The sequence below is a fragment of the Sapajus apella genome, unplaced genomic scaffold (assembly GCF_009761245.1).
Source record: "Sapajus apella isolate SASKATOON/1434 unplaced genomic scaffold, GSC_monkey_1.0 scaffold4, whole genome shotgun sequence".
NCBI classification, from domain to species: domain Eukaryota; kingdom Metazoa; phylum Chordata; class Mammalia; order Primates; family Cebidae; genus Sapajus; species Sapajus apella.
In genome coordinates, this window is record NW_022436944.1 from 8690194 (window position 1) to 8712330 (window position 22137).

A 22137-nucleotide genomic window follows, 5' to 3' on the forward strand; every position below is an offset into this window, starting at 1 on the left:
TCCATTATCTCCCCTGCCCTGTGGCTTTGTATAGAAGTTTTATATCTGATAGGGCAAATATGCTCATTTTCAAATTTTTCTTAGCTATTCTCATGGATTTACTGTTTCCGGTGAATTTTAGAATTATTTTGACGAGTTTTAAGACAAATCCCCTTGAGATTTTGATTAGAATTGTGCTAAATTTATAGATGAATATGGGAAGGAGTCAGTTCTCACTAGCGGGTCTTTCCATCAAGGAGAATACTGTATATGTCTATTCTGGAGTTGCCTCTCTGATAACAGTTTTAACCTAGATGCTCATTGTAGCATTGTTTTGTTCTAAACACATGTATTACAAAGATAGTATTAGAGTAAATTAGTTGAGGGAAAAGCCTCATCTCATCTTTCCCTGTTTTCATTTCTCTTTTCACCTTTAATTTTGGGTCTAAAGAGTCTTTATCATGATATATGGTATATGTATACTCAGGCTGTTGTAACAATTTGCAGTATAGTATGACCTCTTTTTCTTATTGTCACTAATGTAAGGATTAAGGACTAATCAAGCTGGTAACTGTATTTGACTTTTATGTTAGATATGAAGGATGTTTCCAGTTCTGAGAGTACACATTAAGATAGTGCTCTTACTCTTGTTTTATTTGAAAAATGTTTCAGGAGGGGTTGTTTTATTTTTATTGAAAAAACTCTTTGAGGTAATATGTAATTGTTGAAAATTTCATACAGTATTGCAGTTTTAAAAGAAAAAAGTGCCTTTTGAGAAGGTGAGAGTTTTGTTCTCCAAACTTTCAGTCACTGAAGTGCCTCCTTGTTACTTTTGCCGTATATTTGTATTGTCGGTACTGTTAATTTGTAACAGCTTTCTCAAAATTTACTAAAGAAATCCAAAAATCCTTAGTGATAAGAGCTGTGAACTCATACATTGATGTATATTAGATAAATACATAACATTGATGTTTTATGTACATTGCTGTATATTAAGAAGTATGTAACATTGATACATATTAAATAATTTATTCAAAAGTATGTATACTTTATGACACACTGGCACAGTGAGTGGAAGTATAGGTTCTGAAATCAAGGTATCATGGTTTTAAATTCTGATTCTATGTCCTCCATCAGTGATACTGGATAATAAACTTAAGCCTCTGCTTCCATTTTATATGTTAAATGAGGTTAGTATGCCACCTGCCTTGTAAGGTTATTATAAAATTAAACAGCAGGTGTATAATTAGTCAGCACAGCTCTAGTACGTAGGTGTTCCACAAATCCTAGCTATCATTCAACAGAATAATTTGTAAATACTTTGTGTCTCCTTCGAAGCTAGTTCTCACACAAGCATCTCATTTTTAAAGTGTTTACATAGTATTCATTGTAAGAATGTACTATGGGCCGGGCACGGTGGCTCACGCCTGTAATCCCAGAACTTTGGGAGGCTGAGGCAGGTGGATCACAAGGTCAAGAGATCGAGACCATCCTGGTCAACATGGTGAAACCCTGTCTCTACTAAAAATACAAAAAATTAGCTGGGCATGGTAACGCGTGCCTGTAATCCCAGCTACTCAGGAGGCTGAGGCAGGAGAATTGCCTGTACCCAGGAGGTGGAGGTTGCGGTGAGCCGAGATCACGCCATTGCACTCCAGCCTGGGTAACAAGAGCGAAACTCCGTCTCAAAAAAAAAAGAATGTACTATGATTTATGAAACAGCATTTGGTCATTATTTTTTGTCATTTTTTTAAAAAAAGCAACAAATAACAGGATTGGTTTCTGATATGTATCATCAGATTTCTCTCCCAAAGGACCATATTAATTTGCTATTCTGTCAGTTTAGACTCTGTGATTTAAATATTTGGTGGAGGGACAATAGTGGGTTTAAAAATAAAACTTACTTTTGTTTTAGTTAACATTATTATGCAGCAACCATTAAGGAACACATTAATTAATATTTATTCTTGTTGAATCTGTGCAGTTTTCTGAGAGGTAGGTAAGCCTGCCCCCCCCGTGTGAGAGTGTGTGTGTGTAATGCAGTTTATGTGTATGGTGTTAGAAACTGAGAAATTATGGTAATTTCATATTTTCTGTTCAGGGATCCCTGGAATATCAGAGTCATCTCCAATCTATAGCCACTGTTTTCAAGTCTATAGGGTCCCTGGGAGAAAGATTTGTATTAAATATTTGTACTGACAAGTGGAAAACAAAAGGACTGTGCGTTTTATTCTTAACTAGGACTTGGGCAGCAAACTCCAGGGTAGAAGACTGGAATGAGCCCAGCTGGTTCATGTGGAAATGCCAGTTTCTTTTGGAATCTAGTTAAGCTTAAATTGTTTCAAACTAAAGCAGGCCATGAGATGAATGCTTTTCATCTCCCCAGTTCTCAAACACACAGAGATCTTCCCCTGGTTTCACTCCTTTCTGTCAGTTGCCCCAGGTCATGTAACCAGAGCGAGCCTATTTGCCCTGGCTGACTGCTGATCTGGCCTTGGACACCTGCCCTGGCCTCTTCTGCTCAAGCAGTAGGTTTGGCCCTGGCTGTCCCAGACAGTTGGGGGTACGGCGGGGGAGGGACAACCTTCTCAGCCACTTCAGTGACATGGAAGAAGGAGAAAAGTGAGCTCGCATCTCTGTGCTGATGTTTTAACAGTGATGCTGCCCAGTGACACACAGAGCCAGTCAGTGTTCTAACATCTGCCTTCCTCCTTCCTGAGAATCAGGAGAAAGAAGAGCTCAGACTTGATTTCTCACCTCAAAAGACAGCACATAAAAACTTGCCCCCATTCTGAGAAGCATTAATTTTCTGTTAGGCTGTTGCTTGTGTCAAGTCAGCCAGAAAGAGGTAGAGTAAAAACTGACTTGCTGAGAATTACACATAATCCATGTCACCCCCCCAGCTATGCATCAGCCTGCAGAGAGCGACGTCTTACTCTTGAGATGCTCTTTCCTCTTGCTTAGTGGTTCATGACATGTTCTTCATTTTCCTCCTACCACTTTCAATTTGTTTTTTCTGTTTTTTTTTTTTTTTTTTTTTTTTTTTCCTGGCTTGTTCTCCTGTATTTGGCCATTAAATGTTGATGTTCCACCAATCAGAACTAGGCACTTCTGTCATTCTTCTTTTCCTAAACAGTCACAGCCATGTCCATGGCCTCACTCCTATAGGTAAATCCAACATTTTCATCTCTACCCCAGCCTCTGCTGTTGAGAACTCCATCTGCTAATACCTAATTGCCTAGTGGACATCTCTACATGGATGTCTCAAAAGTATTCTAAATTCAGCATGTCCAAGATTTATTTCATATTCTTCCTCTGAAAATGCTGTTTGCTATCTTAATGAAAGACATCACTGGCTGGGCATGGTGGCTCATGCCTGTAATCCCAGCACTTTGGGAGGCCGAGGCGGATGGACTGCCTGAGGTCAGGAGTTCAAGACTAGCCTGGCCAACATGGTGAAACTGTCTCTACTTAAAAAAAAAAAAAACAAAAAAAAACCCAGCACAAAAAATTAGCTGGGCGTGGTGGTCAGTGCCTATAATCCCAGCTACTTGGGAGGCTGATGCAGGAAAATCACTTGAATCCAGGAGGCAGAGGTTGCGGTGAGCAGAGGTTGTGCCATTGCACTCTAGCCTGGGTAACAGAGCAAGAATCTGTCTCCAAACAAAAAGAAAAGAAAAGAAAGGCATCACCACCCGAGCAATTGTGCGAGTCAGAAACCTGGGACTTGTCCATGAATCTTTCTCTCTCCTTCCCTCCCCTCCCCCACCAAATTCAATCAATCACCAGGTCCCATTGATTGTTTTTAATCTTCTTCTATTGTGAACTATAACATACACACAGGGCCGGGTGCAGTGGCTCATGCCTGTGATCCCAGCACTTCGGGAGGCCAAGGTGGGGGAATTACATGGTCAGGAATTCAAGACCAGCCTGACCAATATGGTGAAACCTCATCTCTACTAAAAATACAAAAATTAGCTGGACAAGGTGGTACACACCGGTAGTCCCAACTACCCAACCACTCATGAGGCTGAGGCAGGAGAATCACTGGAATCCAGGAGGCGGTGGTTGCAGTGAGCCTTAATCATGCTACTGCACTCCAGCCTGGGCGACACAGTGAGACTCCATCCCCCCACAAAAAAAAAAAAACCATACACACAGAAAAATCGTTGAGTGGTACATCTTTTGTTGGTATAATCACCAAAGTGTAACCCTGTAACCAATATTCAGGTCATTAAATAGACCAATGCCAGCGCTCCTAAGAGCCTTAATCAGCTATATGCCTCATCCTCCTCAAAAATATTACCTCTCTCCTGACTTTCATGAAAATCATTTTCTAACATTGCACCGAAACTTGGTAGTTTAGTTTTCCCTGCTCTTTGAACTTTGTATAAATGGAACTGTTTAGTTTGTTTTTTTTACTTGACTGCTTTCACTCAGTGTCATTTTGTGAGATTCACCTGTGTTTTATGGAGCTGTAGTTTGTTCATTAGACTGAATAATACTCTACTATGAATCTAACACAATTGTTGTATTCACTCTCTCTCTCTCTTTTTTTTTTTTTTTTTTTTTTTTTTGAGACTTGAGTTTCACTCTCTTCACCCAGGTTGGAGTGCAATGGCTCAATATCGGCTCACTGCAACCTCCACCTCCCCAGGTTTAAGTGATTTTCCCACTTCAGCCTTCCGAGTAGCTGGGACTACAGGTGTGCACTACCACGCCCAGCTAATTATTGTATTTTTAATAGAGATGGGATTTCACCATGTTGGCCAGGCTGATCTCAAACTCCTGACCTCAGGTGATCTACCTGCCTTGGCCTCCCGAAGTGCAGGGATTAGACATGAGCCACCATGCCCCGCCTTCACTCTCTTTCCGATGGATATTTGTCTCCAGTTTATAGCAATTATGAATACTGCTGCTATGAACTTTTTTTTATATCTTCAGTTTTACTTAGTAATGCCATGCTATTTTTCAAAGTGGTTGCACCAGTTTAGATTCCTGTCAACAATGTATGAGAATTCCTGCTTATCCACGTCTTTGCCAAGGCTTAGAATTGTCAATCTGTTAAATTTTATTAACCATTCTGGTAGGTACATAATGGGTTTCTGTGTGTAACTCAGGTGTATGTCATGTACAATAAAATGTGAAAATGTGCAGCCTAAAAGAATATTTTACATATAAATGTATCTATGTAACCACTACCCAGATGAAGATACAGAATGTTTCCATCACTCTAGAAAGTTCTCTCATGCTCTTTTCCAGAAAGAAGCTGCTATTCTATCCACGCTGTTTTGACTTTGGCCACTATACATATGTTTTACTTTTTTTTGAACTTCATATGTGTTAGATTTTTGAAGTTCACACAGACAGTATGGACTGTACTGTGTCTGGCTTCTTTTGCCTAGCATAATGTTTTTTTGCGATTTATCCAATTTGTTGGTTACTCTTTTTTTCTTGCTGGGTTCTGTTGTATGATTATATTATACTTTGTTTATTCATTTCCTTAATGATTGTTTCTAGGTTTTGGATATTGTGAATTAATCTGCTATGAACATTCTTATATATACTTATTTCTCTTGGGTATACACCTAGGAGTGGATTTCTGGGTCATCGGTTAGGTTAGTGTTTAGCTTTGTTAGAAATGACAGAACAGTTTCCCAAAGTGGATGTACTAATTAACACTCCACATTGGTTTTAATTTGCATTTCCCTGATTACTAATGAGGTTGAGCAGCCTTTTATATGTTTGTGTGTGTATGGGTGGGTGGGTGGCCATTTGCATATCTTCTGTTTGAAGAGCTCATTGAAGTCTTTTGCCTAATTTTCTTGTAGGTGTTCTTCATTTTATTGGATTATATAAGGGATAAATATATTGATCCCCTTCCTTCCCTACCTCATATCTGTGTTGCAGCTATCTTTTACTAGCTGGTGGCTAGCTTTTTTATTCTCTTAAAGGTATCTCTTCACTAACAGAAACATTTTTAATTTTTGTTTTTAATTATTACATACACATAATAACCATACATATTTATGGGGTAGATGTGGTATTTTGATGCAAACATACAATGCATAATTATCAAATTAGGGTAGAGTACCCCACCCAAAGCATTTATTGTTTCTTCTTGTTAGGAATATTCCAATTCTAGTCTATTAGTTATTTTGAAATATAAATTACTGTTAACTGTATTGCCCTATTGTGCTGCTAAACACTAGAGTTTTTCGTTCTTTTTAACTGTATTTTTGTACCCATTCACCAATCCCTCCTTATTTCCCACTTCCCTTCCTGTCCTCTACTCTGTCTACATGGGTTCGGTTTTCTTTAGAGCCCACATATGGGTGATAACATGCAATGTTCGTCTTTCTGTGCCTGGCTTATTTCACTTAGCATGATGTCCTCCACTTTTATCCATGTTGTTGCAAATGGCAGGATTGCATTTATTTTGATGGCTGAATAGTACTGCATTGTGTACAAGTACCACATTTTCTTTATCCATTCATCTATTGATGAACACTGAGGTTGATTCTGTATTTTGGCTCTTGTGAATAGTGCTGCAGTAAGCATGGGAGTGCAGGAATCTCTTCAATGTATTGATTTCCTTTCTTTTGGGTGTATACCCAGCAGTGGGATTGCTGGATCACGTGGTAGTTCTATTTTTAGTTTTTTTGAGGAACCTCCCCTAGCGATTTTACTAATTTACATTCCCAACAACAGTGTACAAGGGTTCCCCTTTTTCCACATCCTTGCCATCATCTGTCATTGCCTGTCTTTTTGATAAAAGCCATTTAAGCTGGAGTGAGATATCTCATAGTAGTTTTGGTTTGCATTTCCCTGATTAAAGAAATTCTTAGCCGGGCGCGGTGGCTCAAGCCTGTAATCCCAGCACTTTGGGAGGCTGAGGCGGGTGGATCACGAGGTCAAGAGATCGAGACCATCCTGGTCAGCATGGTGAAACCCCGTCTCTACTAAAAATACAAAAAATTAGCTGGGCGTGGTGGCGTGTGCCTGTAATCCCAGCTACTCAGGAGGCTGAGGCAGGAGAATTGCCTGAACCCGGGAGGCGGAGGTTGCGGTGAGCCGAGATCGCGCCATTGCACTCCAGCCTGGGTAACAAGAGAAAAACTCTGTCTAAAAAAAAAAAAAAAAAAAAAAAAAAAAGAAATTCTTAATTTTAATGTAGTTGAACATTTCTGACTTTTCCTTTGTAATCAGGGGTTTTTGTATCCCTGTATGAAGATAAGCTACATTATTTTCTGTTATCATTTGCCTTTCACATTTAAATCAACAATCTCTGGAATTTTTGTGTGTGTGGTGTGAGATGGGGTCAGTTTGTTTTCCTAGATGACATGATGATGATGACGATGATGATGATGATGATGATGTTTAGTTCCATTTATTGAAAAGGCCATCCCCTCCTGCACTGCAGAGATTCCTTGATCACAAATCAGGTAATTGTGTATACAAGGATTTGCTTGCCTCTTCTCTTCCTGGTTTCCTGAGACCCTTTCAGAGTGGGGTGTTGGCCAGGTCAAAACTATTTTCATAGTAACACTTGGTGATTTTTTGCCTCAGACTCATTTTCTCACAAATGTACGATAGGGTTTTCCAGAGGCCACATGAAATGCAGTGTTGCAACAGATTGAGTGCAAAAGCAGATAAGAGAACTAAGCTGTTTCCTAAATAAAGGAGATTTCCAAAAATGTCCAACAGTGCCACTTTTTGTACTCATTTTTTAAATTTGTTTTGGAAAAGTTATTTTTTATTAAAGTGTTACTTATGTTAGCATATAATAGATTTCTTGTTATTTTTTTTATTCTTTCATTTTTTTATTTTATTTTAAGATGGGCTTTCACCATGATGGCCAGGCTGGTCTTGAACTCTTGACCTCAGATGATCTACCCACCTCGGCCTCCCAAAGTGCTAGGATTACAGGCGTGAGCCACTTCACCCAGCCTCTTGTTATTATTTTTTTTTTTTAATTATTATTTTTTTTTTTGAGACGGAGTTTTGCTCTTGTTACCCAGGCTGAACTGCAATGGCACAATCTCAGCTCACCGCAACCTCCTCCTCCTGGGTTCAGGCAATTCTCCTGCCTCAGGCTACTGAGTAGCTGGGATTACAGGCACGTGCCACCATGCCCAGCTAATTTTTTGTATTTTTAGTAGAGATGGGGTTTCACCATGTTGACCAGGATGGTCTCGATCTCTTGACCTCGTGATCCACCCGCCTCAGACTCCCAAAGTGCTGGGATTACAGGCGTGAGCCACCGCGCCCGGCCTCTTGTTATTTTTAAATGAATAAATTGATATTAAAAACTTTCCTGTTTTGGCTGGGCATGGTGGCTCATGCCTGTAATCCCAGCACTTTGGGAGGTTGAGGCGGGCAGATTGCCTGAGGCCAGGAGTTCAAGACCAGCCTGGGCAACATGGTGAAACCCTGTATCTACTAGAAATACAAAATGAGCAGATGTGGTGGCACATGCCTGTAATCCAAGCTATTCGGAAGGCTGAGGCAGGAGAACTGCTTGAACCTGGGAAGCAGAGGTTGCAGTGAGCCAAGATCATGACACTGCACTTCAGCCTGGGTGACAGAGGGAGACTCCTTCTCAATAAATAAATAAATTAATTAATTTTCTGTTTTAATTTCTAATGTGATAAACATAATAGCTATAACCCATGTTAACTAAAGCATTTTAGAATCTCTGCAGGAATGTCAAACCAAAAAATTTGAGAATAATTCATCTAGTTTTATGTCTTGATATCCAGTGGATAATAAATATTGGTTATATGTGGCCCTGGGCCCTGTGCATTTCCACATGCATTTTAGAATCAGCTGTCGTGTTCCACAAGAATACCTGTTAGGATTTTGATTGGAATTGTGCTGAATTGGTTTGGAATAATTGAAATTTATTTTGTTTTTAGTTACACCTGCTGTAATAGGAATTTGAAATGTTTATACCATTGAATCTTCTGATATTCATAAACCTTATTTCTCCATGTGTTTTGGTTTTTATTTTTTTCTCAATATTGTTATATAATTTTTTGTGTAAAGGTTTTGTACATTTTCCAAACAGAATTTTTGAAGGAAAAAATTCTACTTAGAAATAAACTGGCCAGGCACAGTGGCTCATGCCTGTAATCCCAGCACTTTGGGAGAGAGGCCACGGTGGGAGGATCATTTGAGCCCAGGAGTTTGAGACCAGTTTAGGCAACACTTTGAGACCCTATCTCTGCAAAGAAAAAAGTAAGATAAACTTAATAATTAACAAGAATTCACAATAAAATGAAAGATACTTCTGAAAAATATTACAGAACTTTACTGAAGCTCATAAAAGAATTGAATAAATGGTAAAACATATTTTGTTCTTGAATAGGATACTCTCACATTGATGAGATGTAAGTATCCCCTCTGAGTTGCCATATTTTATATTGTTAGGAAGACACTTTTTTTTTTTTTTTTTAAAACCTTTCATGATTTCTAAAGTTAAGGTATGCCTTAAAACTGATGACATCTTCCAGGTACTTCTGGCTATGTGGTAATTATGAAGTTAGGTTGGGAGCATGTTAACCGATTTATTTTACATAACTTTCCTTTCATTATAAGGACAAGTCAGATGTGATATGAAAACAGAAGTGTTTAAGTCTACAGAAGCATTTAAGTCTAAAGAAGGTCTTTCAATTGGCGTAAAATAACTGCATCTTACATTGAAAATGTCTTGACGCCGGGCGCGGTGGCTCACGCCTGTAATCCCAGCACTTTGGGAGGCCGAGGCGGGTGGATCACGAGGTCAAGAGATCGAGACCATCCTGGTCAACATGGTGAAACCCCGTCTCTACTAAAAATACAAAAAAAATCAGCTGGGTGTGGTGGTGCATGCCTGTAATCCCAGCTACTCAGGAGGCTGAGGCAGGAGAATTGCCTGAACCCAGGAGGCGGAGGTTGCGATGAGCCGAGATCGCGCCATTGCACTCCAGCCTGGGCAACGAGAGCGAAACTCCGTCTCAAAAAAAAAAAAAAAAAATGTCTTAAATTTAGTGAAATAGGCCAGGCACAGTGGCTGTCACCTATAACCCAGCACTTTGGGAGGCTCAGGTGGGAGGATTTCTTGAGGGCAGGAGTTGGAGACCAGCCTGGGCAATATAGTGAGATGCCAACTCTGGGGAGGTGGTGGTGGGGGAAATATATGTATGTATGTATGTATGTGTGTGTGTGTGTGTATACACACACACACACACACACACATAATTTGAGAATTTAAAGTAATCCCAATTGATATTTCAATAGGCTTTTCAAAACTTGATTTTTAAGTTTATATAAAGAACAAAAATAAAATTTTTCACAAAAATTATGAAACTCTGTTCATGAAGGGGGTATTAGTGCTGTCAAATATTAAAGTATATGTTGAAGCCAAACCAATTTGAGCACCAGTTCACTGGCACAGAGTTGAGAGCACTGAAGTAGCCTTATTTATAGGAATGTTTTATGTGGTCAACAGTGGTATATGATGAAAATAGTGAATTCTTTAGTAAATAGTATTGGATGAACTGAGTAGCCATTTGGGAAAAAAGAAAACTAGCTTGCTATCTCACATTTTTTTTCTTTTTCCTTTTTTTTGTTATGGAGTCTCCTTTTCACCCAGGCTAGGGTACAGTGATGTGATCTCGGCTCACTGTGACCTCCACCTTCCAGGTTCAAGCGATTCTTCTGCCTCAGCCTCCCAAGTAGCTGGGAATACAGGCATCTGGCACTACACCTGGCTAATTTTTTTGTTTGTTTGTTTGTTTTTTAGTAGAGACAGGGGTTTCACCATGTCAGCCAGGCTGGTTTTGAACTCCTGACCTCAAGTGATACACCTGCTTTGGCCTCCCAAAGTGCTAGGATTACAGGCATTTGCCACCAAGATCACACCACTGCACTGCACTCCACTCCAGCCTGGGCAACAGAGCGAGACTTCTCATATAAAAAAACAAAACAAAACAGACAACCTTGACATGGCAAAAACTCTAGTATAAACAAAGTTGGGACTCCAATGATAAGCCGGGAAAAAGTAGTTGCCATACAGCATGTTCAAAGGGCTAATTTCCTTTATAAAGCAGGATCGCTTGCTGATAGAAAAGGCCAACAGCTCAGTAGACAAGTGGGCACATTAGAGACAGTTCAAAGGAAAGGCAAGTGGCTTTCATACATAAATGTATGAAATGTTCCTCATTTTCAGTCTTTATAAGAGAAAAGCAAATTGAAACTATCCTGAAAGCATTTTAAAAATATCCGATTAACCAAGATTAAGAACTTTCATTAGCTGTTGGCTAAGGTGCAGGAAAATAGCTGCTTCCATATATTAATGGTAAGATTCTAAACTCTATGGAAAGCAATTGAATAATATTTATTAAAATTTAAGAATGCACATACCTTGTGTAGTATAGCTAAGTTTAGATAAGTTGTGATGTATTTACATAATGGGATACTATAGAGCAATAAGAATGAATAAATTCCAATTCACACAACATGAATGACTCACAAACATAATGTTAGGTGAAAAAGCCGAACACAGAAATACATGTTCAAAAACAGACAAAATTGTTGTTAGAAGTCAGGGTAGTATTGTATTACTCTTGGGGAGCTCACTGGATGGAGACATGAGGGGTTTTTGGAGGCTTATAATCTTTTTTTTTTTTTTTTTTGTCTGTGTTAGGTGGGATTATATTGGGAAAATTCATTGAGCTATAAACTTAAGAATTATATACTGTTCTGAATGTATGCTATACTTCAATACACATTTTTATGTAAATAAAAATTGTGTACTTACATGCAGTCACAAATAAAGAATGCAGATAATTTTTGTTTAGCAGTTTTTATCCTAGGCATATAACATATATTTACATACACTCTTCCATATGTGGGGGTTAAAAATAGCACAAAGGTATTCATTGCTGTGTTTGTAAGCACAAAAGTTCATACAAAACCTAATTACTTATAAGTAGGGAACTGGTAAAATAATTGATATAGTCATATAGTGAATTAGTAGCAGCTATTAAAAGGAGTAATGCAGCTTGATATAAAGTAATTTAGTTAAGTCTCTAAGGTATGGTAAATGAAAAGACCAAAGTGCATGAACAGTACATGTAGTATGCTACTATTTGTGTATGGGTGTATTTTGTTTCAAAAGGTATATATTTGCAAGCATATATAGATAGAATATATTTGGAAAGATTAGACTATATCCTAACACTGACTGTCTCTGAGGGGTGGAAGTGAGTGGCCAGAAGGCATAATTGGGTGATACTTTCTATACTAATTTGTGACTTATTTTTTTAATTTTTAATAGTGATAAAATGCATATACCAAAACTTACTACCTTAAACATTTTTAAAGGTAGAGTTCAGTAGTGTTAAGTATATTCACATTGTACAACCAGTCTCCAAAACTTTTTCATAGCCATTAAACAAGGACTTAATACTTCCTCCTGCCCTCTGCAGTCACCATTCTTTCTGAATCTATAAATTGGACTACTCTAGATAGCTCATGCAAGTGGAATCATACAGTATTTGTCATTTTGTAACTGGTTTGTTTCACTTAGCACAATGTTCTCAAGGTCCAGACTTATTTTGTGACTTCTGAATTCTGTACATTGTTCATTTATTACCCATTTTCAAGAGGGCATTAAAGTAAAAAGACATGACATTATTCAGAGATGGTTAATTACATGGTAAAAAGTTGATGGCTGGTGTGTCTTTTTCATTTCAACCAATATTAAATGCCAGTTTGGGCAGGAAAACAACTTTATGCCAAAGCACCATTTGAAGCTGGGTTTATGACTGTTTCTCCTTTTGTCCTCTATGGGTACCCCCCAAATGCAGTCTCAAGTCCCCAGCCTCTTGACTCTGCTCAACAGTTTCCCCCCTTGGCTCACGGTCCAACTTTGGCTTGCTCTTCCAAATCTACCTCTTTTCCCCAGGAAGAGCCTTCTTTTATGCCCAGGTTATGGCTTCCTCCTTGCAGATTTTCCTCACATCTCTGACCTGGAAAAAGGGGGGGTTTTCATTCTGCTAGCTTTTTAGTGCTCCTTTGAAATCATTATTCTGAAGCCCTCTGCAATAATGTTGTTTCTCATGGATTGAAATTCATTGTTTCCAGTATGATTTTTGACTAGATGCGGGAACAGAAGAACAAGTGGAAATGACTCTGAAACTTATAGGAGGACTGGGTATCATTAACTGGCACAGAGGGAGACAGGCTCTAGGTGGAAGATATGTGATTTGCTTTTGAAAATAGTGGTGTGACATTCTGACCTGCAAAAAACAGCTGGAATTATGAGCTAGAAATGGGGACTTAAAAAATAGGGGTGTGTGTGTGTGTGTGTGTGTTCACACGTGCGTATGCATGTGTGTACTGAAAATACAGAAAAATAAGATAATGTTACCAATAAAACAGATAATCATTCTTAACACTTTAAGTGAATTAACTTCTGTTTTTTCTTCTGGCTGTATGTGTATAAAAGTATTTTTAAGCCAGCGTGGTGGCTCATGCTTGTAATCCCAGCACTTCGGGAGGCTGAGGCCAGTGGATCAGTTAGGGCCAGGAGTTTGAGACTGGCCTGGCCAATGGTGGAACCCCATCTCTACTAAAAATACAAAAATTAGAGCTGGGCATGTTGGCACGTGCCTGTAGTCCCAGCTACTCAGGGGGCTGAGGCATGAGAATTGCTTGAACCCCGGAGGCAGAAGTTGTAATGAGCCAAGATTGCACCACTGAACTGCCTGGGTCACAGAGCAAGACTCTGCTTAAAAAAAAAAAAACAACCACACACACATTTTAAAATGTAGAAATTATATTTTGTATTCACCTTTTTTCCCCCTCTGTGAGTGAAGAAGTCCAAGGCCAGTCACATAGTTACTTCTGTTAGGAGCCCCAAAAGAGGTCATGAATGAATTTGTGGGACTTGTTGAAATTTCACAGGGTGAAGTCCTACACAGATGTAGAAGAAAATATGGCAAGAATAGAATTTTGGAAACTTGCCTAAACTTTCCTGAAACTTTCAGGACTCAAGAATCAGAAATCATAATCAAAGAGGTAGGAGAATTAAGAGTTCAGTGTTAAACTAAAAAGAGCAGAGCAAATTCCAAGAAAAAAGGAAGAAAACTATTGTTTGGTGTTTTAAAGAGGTAGAGCTCGATGAAGACTAAGCCTTGAGATACTAAATTGAGGGCGTAATGGCATAATGGCACGCACATGCTTGTAATCCCCGCGCTTTGGGAGGCCTAGGTGGAAGGATGCCTGGAGCCCAGAAGTTTGAGGCTTCAGTGAGTTATGAGCCAGCTTGGGTGAGAGTGAGACCTTGTCTCAAAACAGCAACAACAAGATACGAAATTGAGAAACTGTTACTTGAATATTCTGTCCAGCAGTGATGGAATGACAAGGAATGGATTTACCTTGCTATTTTAAGCAACTAGAAAATTGGACAATATGTGAAATAGCAATTTGTAATGCACTGGGTAACAGGCAACACAAGACTGTGGTCACTGAAAGGTGGGAAACAAACCTGCTGAGTTCTTTGATTGCTCCAATTTATTATCTGGAGGTAGTTTTCAGTGTGCAGAGCAGGGATAGGGAACTCAAAGCCTGGTGTCTTTCTGAATTGAGAGGACAAGATGGGGATTGGCAGGGAGCAAAGATTGTCATAATTTGTGGGGCAGAGTACCAGAGATGTGGGAGTTGTACACAGAACTCCAGAGGCAGGTGGAGGATTCTCCTGAAGTCAGGTTGAATTCTGACCTACACATGCATGAGAGGAGAGCACCTGAGGCCAGAGAAAGAACCCCACTGGAAAGGAGTAGGCCAAATGATTGATTGCTGGAACTCACACAGAGCTGGGAGTAGTCTATGTTGCCATTAGCCAGAGTATATACAAGGGCATCAAAAGGTCATGGCCTTTTGTAATGAGACTAAATTAGCCCTAAGTTAAAGAGTACTCTGGACCTACTCTAATAATTAAAAAGCAAGTCTTGGAAGATCCATCTGTTTTAAAGAATCTTACCTGTGTGTGAGAACAAAGTCCAGTACTATTTAAGGAAATACACAAAACCTAAAACACAAAACTCACAATGTTAGGCATTCAATAAAATGAGCAGACATGCAAAAAACCAGAAATATATGGCATAATCAAGAGAAAAATCAACTAGATCCAGAAATGACAGAGATGATGGAATTAACAGAGACATGAGAACAGCAATTACAAATATGTTCTTGGTTCAAAAAAGTAGAGAAAATGGTTAACATAATGGGAAGAGAACTAGAAGGTATATTTTGAAAAGACCCAAACAGGACACCTAGAGTTGGAAATAAAATTTAAAGTACAATAGATGGCATTAACAGTAGCTGAGGCACTGCATATCAGTGATCTTCAAGACAGCAGTAGAAACTGTCCAAAATGAGAACAGAAAGAAAAGTGGAAAAATTGCTAAAGCATCAATGACTATAACAAGGACAATTGTTAGAGATAGAAACAGTCTGACATATATGTAATTGGAGCCCCAGAAAAGAGGGAAAGGGGAGAACAGAAAAAAGATTGTAAAAAAATAAATGACCAGAAAACTTCCAAATTTGATGAAAACTATAAGCCCACATATTTAAGAATCCCAAGGAGAATAACTATAAAGGTTACCACACCAAGGCACATTATCATCACATTGTTGGCAACCAATAATAAAGAGAAAATCTTGAAAGCAGATGGAGAAAAAATACACATCAGGTACAGAGTAACAGAGATAAGAATGTCAGCAGATCTCTCATCAAAAACTTAGCAAATCAAAATACAATGGAGAGACCTCTTTAATTAATTAATTAATTAATTAATTTTTTTGTCTGAGACAGAGTCATTCCTGCCCAGGTTGGAGTGCAGTGGTGTGATCTTAGCTCACTGCAATCTCTGCCTTCTAGGTTCAAGCAATTCTCCTGCCTCAGCCTCCCGAGTAGGTAAGATTACAGGTTCATGCCACCACACCTGGCTAATATTTTTGTATTTTTAGTAGAGATGGGGTTTCACTATGTTGGCCAGGCTGGTCTGAAACTCCTGATTTTGTGATCTGCCTGCCTTGGGCTCCCAAAGTGCTGGGATTGCAGGTGTGGGCCACTGCGCCTGGCCTGCAGAGACAGCTTTAAAGTACTTTTTAAAAAAGCCTACTGGAGCTGGGTACAGTGGCCAACACCTGCAATCTCAGTAGTTTGGGAGGCTAAGGCAGAAGAATTGCTTGAGTCCAGGAGTTCCAGACCAGCCTGGGTGTCATGGCAAAACCCCATCTCTACAAAGAACACAAAAATCAGCCAGGCATGGTTTTGCACCTGTGGTCCTAGCTTTTTGGGAGACTGAGGTGAGAGTATCGCTTTAGACTGGGAAGCAGAGGCTGCAGTGAGCTATAATTGAACCACACTGCACTTTAGCCTGGGGGACAGAGCGAGACCCTGTCTCAAAACAAACAAACAAACAAAAAGGCCTACTGGAACTTGTTGCTGGTAGACCTCCACAGGAAATGTTGACATTGTTCAGGCAGAAGGAAAATGACAAAAGATTGAGAAGTGCTAGAAATGGTAACTATGGGAATAAAAATAAGACAATTTTATTTTTCTTTTTTAATCTCTTTAAAACATTGTTGTATTGAAGGTGATTGCTAACAGGTACAGGATTTCCCTTTTTGTGGGATGGAAATGTTCTGCAATTAGTGGTGGTGGTTGTCCAACATTGTGAATTAAAGAAATAGTAGCTTTAAAAAGTTAGTTGTTTAAAGCAAAAATAGTAATGCATTATAAGTTTTATAATATGGGAGTAAAAGGTATGACAGTAGCACAAAGAATAGAAGGGGATGGGAAGGGTATAAGAAACCTTACTAAGGCTTTATTTATTTATTTATTTGACAGAGTATTGCTTTGTTGCCCAAGTTCTATTTATTTATTTGACAGAGTATCCCTTTGTTGCCCAGGCTGGAGTGTGGTGGCACAATCCCTACTCACTGCAACCTCTGCCTCCTGGGTTCAACAATTCTGTCTCAGCCTCCCAACTAGCTAGGATTTCAGGTATGCACCACCACACCCAGCTAATTTTTGTATTTTTAGTAGATGTGAAATTTCACCATGTTAGCCAGGCTGGTCTTGAAATCCTGACCTCAGGTGATCCACCTGACCTCATGTGATCCGCCTTCCTAAGCCTCCCAAAGTGCTGGGATTGCAGGCATGAGCTACCATGGCTGGCAAAAACCTTAGCTTGGTTCTTAAGCTATACATGAAGTGGAATCATCAAATTTATATCTAAAAAATTAAAACAATCTATGTTCCCACTTCAAATGTATGAGAGTGCCAATTTAACCATATCCTTGTCCACGTATGGTATTCATTTAAAAACATTGCCACCCAGATGTTTTTAAAAACTCGATTACCCTAGACACCCAATCCTCACCGTGCTTGAAGGATACTTTATCTCTGAAATCTTTGAAATTCTATCAGAATCTCTTTGCCTTAAATTTGGCTAAGACATAAAATGTATACATTTATTTTTTTCCTTTCCTTTTCTTCCTACCCCCTTTCTTCATAAAAATAGTTTTCTTCAGTAATTTCTTTAGTTACTACTTCAGCTTCATTTGTTCCAGAACATGGACGTTTTGAAGACACATTCCATGTCTCTCTTATTCTCTATTATGTCATGGCTGTAGTATAGTAGATGCTCGATGCTCAATACATTTGTCAAAAAAAAAAATATATATATATATATATATACTGTTTTCTGTCTATACACAGTATTGGTAAGGTTGATCTGCATATTTCTAACATTTTTTTCTTTCATCTTGTTAATCTATTTTGTCCTTTTGATTTGAGTTGTAGGATAATTCATTTACTGATTTTTTTTGTTACTAATTTTTATTTGGTTATATTTCATCTGCTACTTATTGCTTCTATTGCTGTTTTAAATTTGGCAAATCATGCTTTTCATCTCTGAAAATCTTCATCTCTGAAATCTTTTCTCAGATTATTCTGATTTCATTTTTACAGATGCAAAATTCACTCAAATTCTTTTAAAATACTAAGCACCTTGCATTTCATTATTTTTCTTCAACTTATACCAGATACTGTGAGACTGTCAAGTTTTTAAATCTCTTTTTCAGCTCTAGGGCATTTAAACTTTAATATTAGTGTGTTTAAAACCCCTTAGGACTGGGAAATAAAATGGAGTACCCATTTCTTCCTTCAATCCAGCCACCTCAACACATAATTAAAATGTGGTATTGGTGCTGGACACAGTGGCTCACACCTGTCATCCCAGCACTTTGGGAGGCTGAGACAGGCAGATCCTGTGAGCCCAGAAGTTTGAGACCAGCCTGGGCAACATGGTAAAACCCCATTTCTACAAAAAATTAGCCACACATTGTGGCTTGTGCCTGTGGCCCCAACACTTGGGAAGCTGAGGTGGAAGGACTGTTGAGCTCAGGAGGATGAGGTTCCAGTGAGCTGTAATTGTATTCCGGCCTGGGTGACAGAGCAAGACCCTGTCTCAAAAAAAAAAAGTATGAAATTTTTTAGTAGTATAAAGTTAGGTCTAAGAGTTGTATTTGCAAAGATTATCATGTGGGAATAATTTCTAGACATTTTTGCCTTCCTGGCCTATTTTGTAAGATCTCCCAAATATGGAGAACTGGATCAGGAAAATAAGCAGAGCTCGAATACACACTGCCATTTTTGAGAGGATGACGAATTCAGAACTTGGAAGAATTGGAGTTATTTCCTTAATTACACTTTGGAGTTTTGCCCTTAGGACTGAGAAATGAATGTGAGTTCCTCTTCCCTAGGAGTCCAGTCTAATGCTAGACATACATGGTAATAAGCACAGTCAGTGTGACAGAAATCGGTGGTGTGAAGGTAAAGTGAAAAAGACTCATAATTCATGGTTGATGTTTTCCACTGAGGGGCCAGCATGCGTTTTATTCAAAATGGAGGACGTTTGAGATTTCATTTTGGGGTAAAAGGAGACTGTAACCTGGGATGGGTGGAAAAAAAACTACAAAGCAATGCTTACACTCAGGTTGGAAACCTTGAATTTGTACTGGTGCTAATTATGTTTTTTGTCCTAGTAGTATTTACCACCCCTATATGGGAGTGGAAAATGAAACTAGTGTATTTTCTCAAAATAGGTGATTTGAAGGAAAATGGACTGAGCAAAGTACTACTTTATAATCAGCCCCCGTTTTTGGGATAAGACTGCTAGAGACTCATTACTTTTCACATTATAATGTGAAATTAATCATTAAAACCTTAAGTAAACATGGAGGTTTTTGGCCAGGTGCAGTGGCTCATTTCTGTAATCCAAGCACTTTGGGAGGCTGAGGTGGGTGGATCACTTGAGGTCAGGAGTTCAAGACCAGCCTGGTTACCAACAGGGTGAAACCCTATCTCTACTAAAAATACAAAAATTAGCCCAGTGTCTTGGCTTATTGGGAGGCTGAGGCAGGAGGATCACTTGAAGCCAGGAGACGGAGGTTGCAGTGAGCCAAGATCACATCACTGCACTCCAGCCTGGGAGACAGAGCAAAACTTCGTCTCAAAAAAACAAACAAACCAAACATACGTGGTATGTTTCAGCCCGTTGCACTTCCTCTCCTTGTCCAAGCTCAAATTGTCCCTTTTTAAGCCTGTAGTCCCACTTCTGCTTGGCTCTTGGGCCTTGTAACAATCCTGTTTATGCTTAGTTTCCTTGTTGTCCAGTGTGATACAATGGTCTTGGCTTATCTTGCATATTTCCTGCCCAGCCACTTGTCTAAGAAGAATGTGAATGTTTAAAACAAAGTTTCAGGGCCCCAGTCACACCCCAAACCAGCTTAATCAGAATCCCTGGCGAGGATAGGGCCCAGATGCAGGCAGGGTCCCCAGAGTGGAGTGCAGTGGTGGGATCTCAGCTCACTGCAACCTCTGCCTCCTGGGTTCAAGTGATTCTCCTGCCTCAGCCCCCTGAGTATCTGGGACTACAGTTGTTAGCCACCACTCTCAGCTAATTTTTGTATTTTTAGTAGAAACAGGGCTTTGCCATGTTGGCCAGGCTGGTCTCCAACTCCTGACCTCAGGTGATCTGCCCACCGTGGCCTGCCAAAATGCTGGAATTACAGGCATGAACCACCACACCCTGCCGGGATACAGTATTTTTAAAAAAGCACACCCAGCCTTGGATGGAAAACACTTGAGGAGAGTATGCTGCCTTGTTGGGCTCTGTAAACACCTTATCTCTGCATAAGGCTGAAACTTTGAGTGGAGTCCTTGGCTAAAGCTCTCATTGCTATATGGTGACCTTTTTTCTTCTCCTGCTTAAAGTTTGTGTTTCAGAATTTTGACCTGAATACATCTGTGTTGAAAGCCAGGCTTGGTCTATCTTCCCAGGACTCTGTGTCAGTTTCTTTTCTTGCCTGTATGTTGAGCTCGGGCTCCTCTTCATGCCTCTGGGAAATAAGTTATTTGATAGCTTGCTTAGAGTCTGTCAGTACTTTCACTTGCCCTTAGAATGAATACCAAAATATGTGGCCTTCAGTGTAGACTGCGTTCCTGGAGTCTGCCATGCTTCCTTCTACCACTAGTCCTTTGCACGTGCTGCTGTCTGCTGGGGATGCTTTGCCTTTCCTCATTACTTAGCTGTCCTCTACTCATCTTTCAGGCGCCAGCTTGACTGTCTTTCTTGGGGGAGCTTCTCTGACCTTGGTACACCAGATCAGCCCCCATATGCTGACTTGTCTCACTGGTAATATTTCTCTATCTTCAGGACACATATCAAGGCCCAGAAGTTGCAGTTTTGCATTTGTTTGTGTAATCATTTGATGCATGTCTCTCTGGAGCCTGACTCTTTGGGGCTCACATCCTGTCTCCACCACTTTTATCTGTGGGACCTTGAACAAATCATTTCATTTCTGGTCCCCAGTTTCTTTTAACTGCAAAACAGTGATGCTATATACTTTGACCTACCTTATGAGGTGGGGATGAAGATTAAATAGGGTAATTTAGGCCGGGCGCGGTGGCTCAAGCCTGTAATCCCAGCACTTTGGGAGGCCGAGGCGGGTGGATCACGAGGTCAAGAGATCGAGACCATCCTGGTCAAAATGGTGAAACCCTGTCTCTACTAAAAATACAAAAAATTAGCTGGGCATGGTGGTGCACGCCTGTAATCCCAGCTACTCAGGAGGCTGAGGCAGGAGAATTGCCTGAACCCAGGAGGCGGAGGTTGTGGTAAGCCAAGATCGCGCCATTGCACTCCAGCCTGGGTAACATGAGTGAAACTCCGTCTCAAAAAAAAAAAAAATAGGGTAATTTGTGTAAAGCCCTTAGAACAGAGCTAGGTATTAATAGTAGAGAATCTTGGCAGGTATTACTGATGATTACTGCAGTGGACAAGCTCCATACAGGCAGGGGCATTTCTGTTTGTTTAGATTTGTATGCAGGGTGCTTGGCACATGGATGGTGCTCAGGAAATATTTGTTGGATGAATTAATGAAGTGGAGATAATCATAATACCATGTTTATAGAATTCCATGAGGATATAAAATAATGTAAGTATATAAGTTCTTGGTAGCATGTCTAGCTCATAGTAGGTGGTCAATAAATATTCAATGCCTGAATGAGGAAAATGGGGACAATAGTAATACCAGCTTAGGAGGTTGTTGTGGGGATCTAAGATAACCCTGTATTACCTTGTAGAGTGCCTAGCACATAGTAGGTGCTCAGAAAATACTTGTTGAATGAATGAGTGAAGTGGGGATGACGGTAACACCAGCTCCTAGGGTTGCTGTGGGAACAGAAGATAAGACAGGCCGATAGCTTACTGTATTGTGGTTGCACCTGGTAGACACTCTGTTGAGTGAAATGAGAGGAGCTGCTATGAGTTTCTTTCTCCTGGGGCTTAGGAGAGAATCCTTTTGGGGTACAGAATGGTATGGAGTGGACACCGGTCCTCTTGAAGGAAGAATGGGCAGCTGACTACTCCTTGGCAAGCTCTGACCTGGATGAAAAGTTGAATCGTTTCTTTCCCTCTTCCTCCCTAACCTGTTCTTTCTTTCCATTAGAATCCTTGCCCAGCATCCAGCACTTCCTTCCTGTCCAGGATCACCTTCTGGTGGATCACAGGGTAAGGCTGGGCCCCCAAGA

At 39.8% G+C, this 22137-nt stretch overlaps 1 long non-coding RNA gene across 3 annotated transcripts in view; it reads left to right on the plus strand.

Annotated features, from left to right (window-relative positions):
* The window catches only part of LOC116539279, a 73016-nt gene that overhangs the window by 33749 nt on the left and 17130 nt on the right, over positions 1–22137 (plus strand). For 2 of the 3 annotated variants that reach the window (XR_004263975.1, XR_004263977.1), the window contains exon 1: positions 21302–22117. This is a non-coding gene — a long non-coding RNA (uncharacterized LOC116539279). Of the gene's footprint in view, positions 1–21301; positions 22118–22137 lie in introns of those variants that run through there. The other variant, XR_004263978.1, reaches the window with a different exon arrangement.